We start from the raw sequence: 12334 nt of genomic DNA, 5'->3' as shown, positions 1-12334 counted from the left end.
ATAGCCATAGATCCACTAATCATTCCATCCCGAGGGGAGAAGGAAGCTATAAGGGGTCCTGATTCCAGTCCCCACAGTCTCACGCCTACTATACAGAGACATTTATGAGCACAAAGAGTCCAATGGTTCCCAGTCACAAGAAGTCTCTTTTCATGACCCCTTTTGGCGGGAGGGAGATCCAAGTAAGGTGTTTTATGGTTATTTTAATTTATGCATTTAATTATTTAGATTTGATGATATAGAATGCTACTGATGAAAAACCTCTTCTCATATTTGTAGTTGGCATTCATGATTGGCGCTCCCTCATCCAAAATGAAGTGACAAACATCATCACCACCACACACATTCCTAGCTCCTCACAGATAGTGCATAGACCTCATAGGAGTACTTGGCAGCACAAGGACCTATTCACCCCAATCTGGGTGGAGATAGAGGTTAGATGAGGGAGGGAGAATACTTTTCTAGAGAGATTTCAGCAGATAGAGTGTGATCTAGCAACGACACAAGTGGAGGCAGCCACATATCACGAGATTATGATGGATAGGGAGCATAGGAGCTCCTCATGGAGTCACTCACATTCCTCATCATGATACACACCCATGGTTCCACCCCCATTGCCATACCAGGAGGGGATAGGCAATTACCAGCCTCTAGCTACTAGCCCTAGAGATAGGAGATGACTATGTTGTATTATGGTTCACTTTTTGATGTATAGTGATGTATATGTTGTTACACTCATTGATATGTATTTATAGATGCTTATGCTTTTATATCAAGCATGTTATTTTAATTTTTGAAATAATGTACGCATTGCTTTGATTAAAAGTAACACATTTGGTAATGAACGTGTATGTCTAATTTAATTTTCATGTGATTGATTTCTCAATGCTCCATGATTAAATTGATACATGTGTGATTTAATTTAATTAACTAAGTATTTAATTAAATACTACCTTGGTGATATAGAAGGAAATGTGTTAAGTGTAAGAACTATATGACAAATGTGATTTAATTAACTATAATTAAACACAACATGATATAATCCTACTTAACATAGAAGAAATCGTATAACATGCTAGCACATATAAAATGTAAATCTATTACAATTTACATAAATAAATCCAAGAAAAATCATAAAGTGAAGAAATATGTTTGTCAAGAATGAAGCAATGTAGAATAAAAAATACAATATCACTTAATACTACATACTCTAAAAAAAAGATATGCTAACATATTATCCAATTTGAAGAAAGAAAATGCATGAGAGAGAATAAGCTAGAAAGAGAGAGAGAGAGAGAGAGAGAGAGAGAGTGAGAGAGAGAGAGAGATTAGGTATAATATCTACGAAGGTGCGTAGCATTTATAGGTTTTTTGAGAGTCGTACCTTTCATATTTTCTATCTTTTAAGCACTCGATCCATAGACTTTGACAACGATTTATGGTCCAAGCCAATTGTGATTGAATTTTCCTATTTCCTTAGGTAAGGCATTCACGTTGCCTTCATTCTCATTAAGTACTAAATCACCTATGGAGAAGGAACATTGAATGACTTTATCATTGTAACTTCGTTGTAGAGTTTTATGATATGCTTGAATGTGATCAAGAGCATTTATGTGTTGTTCATCAAGCATATCAAGTTGTTGGAGCCTTTGTTTTCTATAGGAGTCATCATCTATTATACACTTAAGAAAAACTCTTAAAGATGAAATTTCTAACTCCAAAGGCATAATATCATCAATACCATAAACAAGACTATAAGGAGTAGAATGCGTAGCAATACTTACGCTCATTCGATAAGCCCAAAGAGCGTAGATTAACCGAGTGTGCCAATCCTTACCATCCTTATTCACAATCTTACGAAGAATTTGTTTGATTATTCTATTTGAAGATTTAGCTTGACCATTTGATTGAGGATAGTAGGGTGTAGAAAATCGATGTTGAATATGATATTTCTTGAGAAACTTCTTCACGTCTTTGTTTTTGAATAATGTTCCATTATTCAAAACCAAAGTGGAAGGTATTCCAAATCATAAAATAATATTATCTAAGATGAATTGACAGATTACTTCAGCGGTAGTAGATCGAAGAGGAATTTATTCTACCCACTTCGTAAAGTAATCAATAGCGGTTATAATGAAAGTATGTCCTTGAGCTGAGGGAAGAGATATTTACCAATGAGATCCAAACCCCATGTAGAAAAGGGCCAAGATGCTACTTGAGATCAAAGTTCTTGGGCGGGAGCATGGATCAAATTGCTATGTTGCTGACACAGATAACATTTCTTAACAAATGCAAACGAGTCCTTTTCCATGGTTTGCCAATAATATCCCATTCGGAGAAATCTTTGAACTAATGATTTGCCCCAAAAATACCCTCGCAAGCACCTAAATGTGCTTCCTTAAGAGCAATAGGGATTTCGGCTTTGTTAAGACATCAAAGGAGGAGACCAATATAACCCCTTCTATAAAGAACATTGGAAAGAATAATGTATCTAGCGGCCAACTTGTGAATCTTAGCCCTAGTATTCTTGTTCGTAGAGTCAAAAAAGGTACCATCACTCAAATATCTCATAATATGAAAGTACCATTCATCAGAATCTATACCGCAATAATATGCCACATCACTAGGAATGTTTGCAATAGCCGAAGTAGTGAGGTTGTGAATAAGAAATTTGAGATCTACCAAAGGGTCATCTAAAGATACAAGAGAGGCCACACGTGCCATGGCATCAACATGTCGATTATCTTTTCGAGGAACAGGCTCCATGGTATAAGAATCAAACTTTTGCAACAAGGATATAGCTAAATCTCTATATTGTGATAATTTATCTTGCTTATCTTGGTAAATTCTTGTCACTTATCTTATGATTAATTGTGAATCTCCATAGATATGTAGATGTTTCACATTTAATGCTAAGGATTCTTTAATTCTAGCTATAAGACCCTCATATTCAGAAATGTTATTGGTACACGAGAAATTGAGATGATATGATAAAGGGATAGGTTTCTTTTTAGGAGAGATTAAGACAACACCTACCCCCGATCCTATATGACACCTAGATCCATTAGAATATAATTCCCAAGTTTCATCAACCTCAGCAGAGAGAATGAATTCATTAGGAAAAGACTCTTGGTTAGATATGGAGAAAGGTGAAGGAGCCTCGACTAAGTGGTTGGTTAACACTTGGCCTTTTATTGCCTTCTATGAAACAAATGTAAGGTCAAACCCAGTCAACATCATAACCCACTTGGATAAGTGTCTTGAAAGATCAGTTTTGGAGAAAAGATGTTTTAGAGGATCGAATTCAATGATAACATGAACTTCAACATTCAAAAGGTAATGCCTTAATTTTTGGGTTGCGAAGACTAAAGCAAGACATTGTCTTTCTATTGCAGAATATTGGACTTTGTAATCGAGTAAAGTGTGATTTATGTAATAAACTGGACATTCTCTACCATCTTTATCATGTTGTGCCAATAATGTCGCAAGAGCATGAAGGGAAGAAGTTGTGTATAGAAGAAAAGGTTTGGAAGGGTCAGCGAGTTGAAGAATGGGAGGATTGGCCAAAAATGTTTTTAAATCTTCAAATACTTGACGACAATCCTCATTCCATTGAAATATGATATTGTTTTTAATTAATTGGGTGAAGGGAAGGGTGCGATCCATAAGTTGGGAGATAAACCTATGAATAGCTTGAATCTTTCCTTGTAAACTTTTCAGTTGGGAATTATTTTTAGGAAGTGGCATGTTAACAATGGCATCTATCTTCTTCATGTCCACCTCAATTCCACAATGTGAGACTATGAATCCTAATAGTTTTCCACTATCCACACCAAAAACACACTTTCAGGGATTCAATTGCATGTTCTACTTATAAATTATTTCAAAGACTTGACGAAGGATCTTAACATGATCTATGCGAAGAACGGATTTAGCCAAGATGCCATCAACATAATCTTCTAATATTGTATGCATGTAATCATGAAAAATGAGGGTCATAGCACGTTGATAGGTAGCACCTGAATTTTTCAATCCAAAAGGCATCATAACCCAACAAAACATGCCCCAAGGAGTGGTGAAAGCAGTTTTGAATTGATCTTGCAGATTAATGAAGATTTGATTATATCTTGAGAAACCATCCATGAAGGATAAGAAAGCATGGCCTGCTATAGAATTCACTACCATATCGATAGTTGGGAGAGGGAAGTCATTCTTCAAAGAAGATTTATTAAGATCTTGAAAATCCATACACATCCTAATCTTGTTATCAAATTTAGCCAAGACCATAATGTTTGAAATCCATGGGGAATAATCAATAGGAGGGATGAATCTGGCATCAAAGAACTTTTCAATCTTAGCCTTAACAAGCAATACTATTTTGGGATTCATCTTTCAAATCTTTTTTTTCATAGGTTTAGCATCATGAACTAAGACAATGTTATGAGTGGCAATCTTAGGATCAATGCCAGGCATATCAGAATATATCCAAGCAAATATTTCAAGAAATTCATGTAATAATTTAGAATATTGTTTCTGTTCTTCTTCATCCAAGCATTTTCCTATCTTAATGACTTTGTCTTCAATACAAGGATCCATTATGATATCAATAGTGTCACTTATAAGGAGATTGCTTTGTTGAGGAGTTTCTTTCAATTAAGGGAATTCTTTAACTATCTGATCATTATTTCTTTCTTTCCCAAAGTAATCTTCTATATTTAAAATATAGGGAAAACCATGATTATGGTGATAACGAGGAAGGTTGTCATAGGCTCCTAGGAATTCAGCTAAGGAATCATCAGTGGGAAAAACATCCAAAGTGAAGACACTAGAAGAGTTGTAGTCAATATACTCTAGATACCTTATGGAGAGAGAAGTAGAGATAACATTAACACTAATAGATGGTCTCATGAAAACTTTAGTATGTTGAAAAGGATCATAGTCCAAATGTTGTATCATAAAAGATATTTTCCAAGGGAACTTTTATCCCTTGTTCTTGAGCACCGCAACCATTACCATTATATCCACACTTAGCTAGGATGTGAAAACCAGGACCATAAAGGTTAGCCATTTCTAAAAGAGAAGGGAGGTTTGCATAAAGTAAGGGATCAAAATCCTCTAAATCAGAAGCAAGGGGAGATGAAGTCTAAGAAGTTGCCACAAAGTTATTACTCAATGGCTCGGGTAAAGTGGGCTACTTTTCAAGTTCTTCTTCTTCTTTCTTCTTTTCAACCTTGGGTTCTCTAGGGGGGATTTTGTATTCTCCTATGAAATTAGGATTAAAGTTAAGGGATCCCCAATCATCTTTTGCAAGAATCTTTTCAAGAGAGAAGACATCTTTAGTGGTAGAATCAGGTTGAGAAGGCTTTTCTTCAAGAACCTTAAGTTAATTTGAGGAATCAATGGGAGATGAACTAGAGACAGGACATACATTTGAGGAAATAGACACATAAGGAGGAGGAGAGATATTGGAAGAATCATCTGAGATAGTTGGGGAAGAACCAATTGAAAAGGATTTGGATGTTGATGTTTGTAACTAAGCTTGGAGATTGGTATCACCTAGCAAGGTATATGTCTTATTGTTGTGGATGAATTTAACTTGCCTATGCAATGTAGAGGGGACAACTTGCATGCTATGAATACAAGGTCTTTATAATAATAGGTTATACGTCAAATTTTCAGGCATGACATGAATAGGTGTGGATAAAGTAACATGATCTACCTTAATAGGCAAGGTAATGATACCTAATGAAGATTTAGCAACATTATCAAAGCCTCAAATAGTAAAGAAATCAAGATTAATGAGATATATATCTGTTTATGGTGAAAATGGATAACAAATAACAATATTGAAAGGCTAAAATGAATTCAACCACAAAACCCTAGCCTAACAATGAACAAAGATCCACCATAACATATGAAGATTACCTAAGACAATGCAAATCAAATGAAATCACAAAGATTATACCATCACATGTCCAATAGGGTTTTGATCTCCATTCTTCCTATCTCCATTGATCTTGCTTGATATATTTGCTCTCAGATTTTTATATGCACAAGAGCTCAACAAAGAACGGAATGTGGTTGCAAGTAGGATCGTAATGTAGCCAAGTCTTCAAGATTAGTCATTAACATGTGTCATTAGGGTTTGACAATGAAGAAAGCATCTCCTTAAATAGAAGACACAATAAGAAATGGAGGGTTAAGATTGAGAGGTGTAAAAAGAGAGGTCGGCTAAGATTAGAGGGTAGGTAAAATAAATACCAAAATAATGAAAGAGGTAGGTAGTGTATGAATTAAGAGATGAATGACATGTGTCATGTGTAGAAAAAGATAATGAATTAATTAAATAAATAAAGATTTATTTAATTAATAGAAGAAGTAGGAAAATTAAATAAATAAAATATTTATTTAATTTAGGAAAGGGATAATTTAAATAAATAAATGTATTTATTTAAATGAGAAATAAGGCTAGAAGAGGATAAATGAATTAATTAAATAAATAAAAATTTATTTAATTAATAGAAGAATTAGGCTTAGATAATTAAATAAATAAAATATTTATTTAATTAGACATGACAATTTTAGGTGTCTACATTTTGCCCCTCTTTGAGACAATGTGGCTTGTCGCGTTGTTTCAAAGAAGATAAGATGAACTGATACAGAGTTGCCCCAGAATGGGAATTATATGCCCCCTCGAGAGATTGGATGAAAATGTCTAAAAAGATTGCAGACAATCTCTCGATAAGAAAGAGAGGCTAGAATGGACTGAATGGATAAAGTGACAAAGTCACAGGATGAAGAATACTGACTCGGGAAATGAGGGCAAAGGCTAGGGTAGGCTATAAGATAGACGACGGGCAAAAGACATCCTCATTGTCATCTACACCCTTACAAGATCACAGTGCAGAGCGAGAAAAGAGCAGCAACAGTCAGCAGCGATGGCTTTCGTACATAGATTCGACCGCGTTCGCCGATTCCAGAGACCAGCAGATGCAGGAGAGCCGGTAAGTACCAGAAAACCTCCTCGTACTTTCACGCATTTCAAGTTTTGTCATTAATGCTCAATAGGTAGCAATAAATGTGCTAGGAATAGGGTAGTTAAAAAAATGCAAAAAACGCACAACCGCGTCTGTGTCTGTGCCAGGCGCGTCTGTGTCCAACAGGCGCATCTGTGTCGGGTCCAGGCACGTCTATGCCTGGGACCGTGTTTGCGAGTAATGCGAGCGCGTTTGTGAATTCCAGACGCGTTTGTGACCTTTAGGGGCATCTATGTTCCCTAGCCACGTTTATGAAGGATTTAGGCACGTATGTGTTCAGAAAGCGCGTCTGTGTTGCAGAAGCGCGTTTGTGCAGTCTATAAGCGCGTGTATGAGTTTAAAGCGCGTTTGTGAGTTTAAAATGCATAGTTTAAGTCTTCTAGGTCAAATCGGCAGTTCTATGATGAACATACGCTGTCGATTGGATAAGCTGCTGAGAGGATACACTCAAGCAGGTCCTCTAGGAAGACTAGGATAGATCAAGGCACTTTGTGATGAACAGGGAGCACCAAGATAGGCAGCACTTTGTGATGAACAGGGAGTCCAAATGTGAGTAACACTTTGTGATGAACAGGGAATGTCACACACGTAGTACTTTGTGATGAACAGGGAGCACTACTAGGGTAGATAGCAACACTTTGTGATGAACAGTGAGTGTCACTAGGATAGATAACCAGATGCATTTAGATAGCAAGTAGCATTTTGTGATGAACAGTGAATGCCACGATAACTGACATGATTGATTGGTTGACTGCAGGAGTATCTGCCTATGCTGGAGTCACGGGAGAGATTCCCATCGACACAGAGATTGCGACCAGAGTTGTCGATTCAGGACAGGATTGTGATTGAGGAGATGGGCCTCAGACATGTGCTATATGTGCCCGAGTTTCGGGCAAACATGGGTTTGCTGACTGCACTGGCGGAGAGATGGCACTCCGAGACTTGCATGTTTCACTTGCCTATGGGGGAGATGACAGTGACCCTCGAGGATGTGTACAGGATACTGCATATACCGATCGATGGAGAGCTGATTCCATATGATTGAGATGGAGACAGGGAGGCACTGAGATGAGTATTCCAGGATCCCGGTTTGGAGATGAGAGCAGGGCACGTGGCATGGGATACCATGACCGCGACAGGGTTAGCGTTGCCAGCTATTATTGGAGGAGCCATCAGTGGTTTCTTATGTCCTGACAGGGCTACCCGGGGATTGGCAGTGGGCTGGGGAGGAGCACTGGAGACACCGGTGACTGAGCACACCAGATATGCCTGGGGGCCATGTGTCCTGGCACATTTGTACTATGAGCTGCATCAGTTTGTCTATCACGGATCAGTGGGCTTGGGCTGCGGAGTGACACTGCTACAGGTGTGGGCATATGAGCACCTTCCTATCACAGGGCCTATCCACTTCAGGGGCAGAGGACATGGACGGAGTTTTGTACACCTGTACGATATGATTACGTCACAGCCTCGGATTGGCCGGCTGGAGCACTGGAGGCGGGTCATAGATGACATTGATATGGTTATCTGGAGACCGTACCTGGGGTGCGAGGAGTGGGAGGACGATGCCGTGGAGCTCCCATACACATTTAGGAGCAGATATCTGATTGGGCGTACGCCCTACATACTGGAGATGCAGCTGGTTGACAGAGTTGGGAGACAGTTCGACGGGATCCAGAGGATGCCGCGAGGCTCGGGCATGTATGCCCGCACAGTCAGGTATCAGGCACAGTTCGGGCCATTGTTATCATATGATTAGGTCGTCACACAGCTGGCTGAGATGATGCCATTACCCTGGGACATGTGGCTAGAGGTGGAGGATGCAAGGATGGACGCAGAGTATGCTGCATATTGGGCAGAGCATCCGTTTCCGAGGTTGACAGATCCTGGAGAGCTGCTGGAGGGAGAGGTTGGAGGGGATGATGATGATGATGGTGGAGGGGATGGAGGTAGGGGCCGACGGAGGCGGAGGGGAGTAGTGGGGGAGAGGCGGGTAGCACCTCGGAGAGAGGGAGGACAGGAGGGAGCAGCCCAAGTGGTGAGGGGTCGAGGTGGATTGCCCCTACAGGTACCAGCAACACAGGGTCCTAGAGCACAGGGACCTAGATAGGGATAGGTGCAGGGACAGGCATATGTACAGAGACAGGTACAGGTTCCCCAGCATGTACAGAGACAGGCTCCAGTTCAGGCACCTAGACAGGTACAGAGGGAGGCACAAGTACAGGCACCCGCAGAGGGGGAGCCATAGGCAGAGGCTGAGGGTGGAGATCTTGAGGAGGATGAGCTGCTAGAGCTGAGAGAGATCTGCCAGGGCTAGGCAGACAAGATCACGGAGTTGGAGCAGGAGAGGGATCATCTCAGGATCAGGCTCCGAGATACAGAGCAAGAGAGGGACCAGGCCATCCAGCAATATACTGAGGCTGAGATAGCTCTGAGGGCAGGGAGGCAGGTGGCAGAGGATGCAGGGGTAGGCTACGCATATGTGCTGCGAGCCGGAGAGGAGATTGGGTATTGGAGGGACCTGTACTATGGTGTCGTGCCAGCAGATCAGCGGGCGAGGAGCTTCCATAGATCATCACGTACAGCGACGGCTACGGGAGGGAGTCGTAGGAGGCAGGCATCTAGCGGTGGGGTCATGGGTCCTCCACCACCACCAGACAGGCAGGGTGATCCTAGAGCGGGTCCATCCAGAGCTCAGACTCCGTCGAGGCCAGGCGGCTCCGAGGGAGGGAGTTCATCATAGCCATAGAGGGCTCCCCTTTGTATCAGTATATGTATCATTTTTGTATTGTAGACACCTGCGGGTGATTTTGTAGCCATATGATTCTTTTGACATCATTGTATCATGACACTTTTGATTATATATGAGAGATGATCCATCTTTGCGGCAGTTATATGCATGTATACCTTATGTGATGAAATGTTCTTATGTGATACATGTTTTATGATATGGATGCTTATATGATGCAATGCAATATATTTTTGTTCTTTTATGTTGTATATGTGATGCATGATGCAAATGTGAATGTATGTAATGCAAATGAATATGATAATGCAAATGATTATTTACATGATGAAAATGTGAGATGTGCTAACATGTGTTGTATGCAGGATGTGATGCAATTGTGATATCTATATGTATGTATGAAATGCTTATATGTGGTGATGTAGGTGTAACTATATGAAATGCAAATGTTTTTGGTGTGTCATTATACTCAGTCATGTGATAGCGGGCTATGCGGACTCGAGAAGGACAATGGAAGTCAATCAAGAAAGGGGGATGGGAAACAGAAGATATGAAAGTGAAAGAGCTTCTTGTGCGTTATCATCATTGAGCTTTATTATGGCAGAATAGGTTATGACAATCGAGGCATATGTTTGACCCAGAAAGTCAGTGTACCCGTTTGCATGGAGATAAGACAGTCACAAACAAGGAATGCCCCAGTTCACACTAGACTCATAGTGTCCTCATATCCTTGGACAAGTCATAGCATTACTAAGAGACAATCCACAGACAGAAAATACAAATAGGTGACGATACCCCATCCTCACCTTTCTAGTCAAAAACATCCTGGAGATAGAATATCTAGTCAAAGACATCCTGGAAAAGCTAAAAGACATGTCACCAAAAAGATAAAATCAAAAGAAAACCAAGACTCGACACCAACATCCACTGTAGTCCTCAAGTTTAGTGTCTCTTGTCACTTGTATAAGTCGAATTTGATTGTGGTCACAATGTTCACTTTCACAAAAAGGATAGATAGCACTGAACCATATGTTGTCTGAGTCTGTTGAAAGATTTGATTTGTTGAAGCCCATTGTTGCTGCTGTATCTCATCTAAAACTGACTGAATCCATGAAACTGATACTTTATTGTGGAGAAGATGAAACTTTATTGCGGATCTGTGATGCAAATGTTGCTTTATTGCGGATTGTGCGCGGATAGACTGAAGAAAGCTGGAAGAAACTATACTCCTCAAAACATGTGATGTTCTCAGTTCCACACCCATCACTAGACGTAGGATTTTGCCTTAGCCACAGATAGGATCGGATTTGTTATGGATGGAAAGGGATGTGAAAAGGGAGGTTTATTATGAATGGCTAACCAATCTTGGGTAGATCAATAACAAGCCATGATGGGAATGGGTAAGTTTATTATGGATGGATAGGTTGTGAGTGTGTGCAAAGTGAGGGATGAAAGAGAATCCTGAAAGAGGGAGGAGCAAAGTCTCTACGCATGGCGCTGGTGACCCAGTTTTCACCATGGTACTTGCCCAGGGCGCCACCGAAGTGGTTTTCACCGTTGGACGAAATTATTTCTCTTTACTTTTTTGATTTTTTCAATGTTTTTGTGTCACAAGGCGCCTGTTTGCCAGGTTTTCACCAAGTAACGATTTTTTTGTTTTATAATTTTTTTTTTGTATTTTTGAATTTTTGATTTTTTTTTTTTTTTTTTTGAATTAGGATATTCCAACGAGCTATGTGTAGAACCTGCGAAGGTGCATGCTGTTGATAGGATCCTCCAAAGATTCACCTTCTGTAGTTGAAAGCTGATATGCCTCAGATCCATATACCGCTGTGATGATGTAAGGACCAAGCCAGTTTGGTTTGAACTTGCCTTTCTTATCTCTGTCTTGCTGATTCTTGGGGTTCTCTCTGAGGACTAAGTCACCTACCTCAAATATGCGAGGCTTGACTTTGTGATTGTAGCTGCGACTCATTCTTTGTTGGTAAGCCTTGAGATGATTGAAAGCAGTGTGTCTTCATTCCTCCAGCAGTTCTAGTTCTTGTAAGCGAGAGACCCTGTAGTCTTCATCGTTGATTATGCTTCTCAAGGAGACCCGTAGAGAAGGCAACTCGACCTCAATAGGCAAGATGGCTTCAGCGCCGTAGACAAGTGAGTAGGGTGTAGCTCCTGTAGGTGTGAGGACACTTGTGCGGTAGGCCCAAAGTGCAGGATTAAGTTGGATATGCCAGTTACGGCCAGCGTCATCGACTGTCTTTTTGAGGATTTTAAGAATTGTTTTGTTAGACGCCTCAGCTTGGCCATTACCTTGGGGGTAATATGGTGTGGAGAAATGATGAGAGATATGGAAGCGGTCACAGAGTTCATGAACATCCTGATTTTTGAAGGGACGCCCGTTATCAGTAATAATGGAAGTAGGAATCCCGTATTGGCAAATGATGTAGTTCAAAATGAAGGTAGCGATTTGTTTCCCTGTAACTTGTGTGAGAGGCACGGCTTCAATCCACTTTGTGAAATACTCTGTGGCTGTGATAATGAATTTATGACCGTT

This window comes from Cryptomeria japonica, chromosome 10, assembly GCF_030272615.1.
Source record: "Cryptomeria japonica chromosome 10, Sugi_1.0, whole genome shotgun sequence".
Taxonomy (NCBI): domain Eukaryota; kingdom Viridiplantae; phylum Streptophyta; class Pinopsida; order Cupressales; family Cupressaceae; genus Cryptomeria; species Cryptomeria japonica.
Note: the sequence above shows the minus strand (reverse complement) of the source record.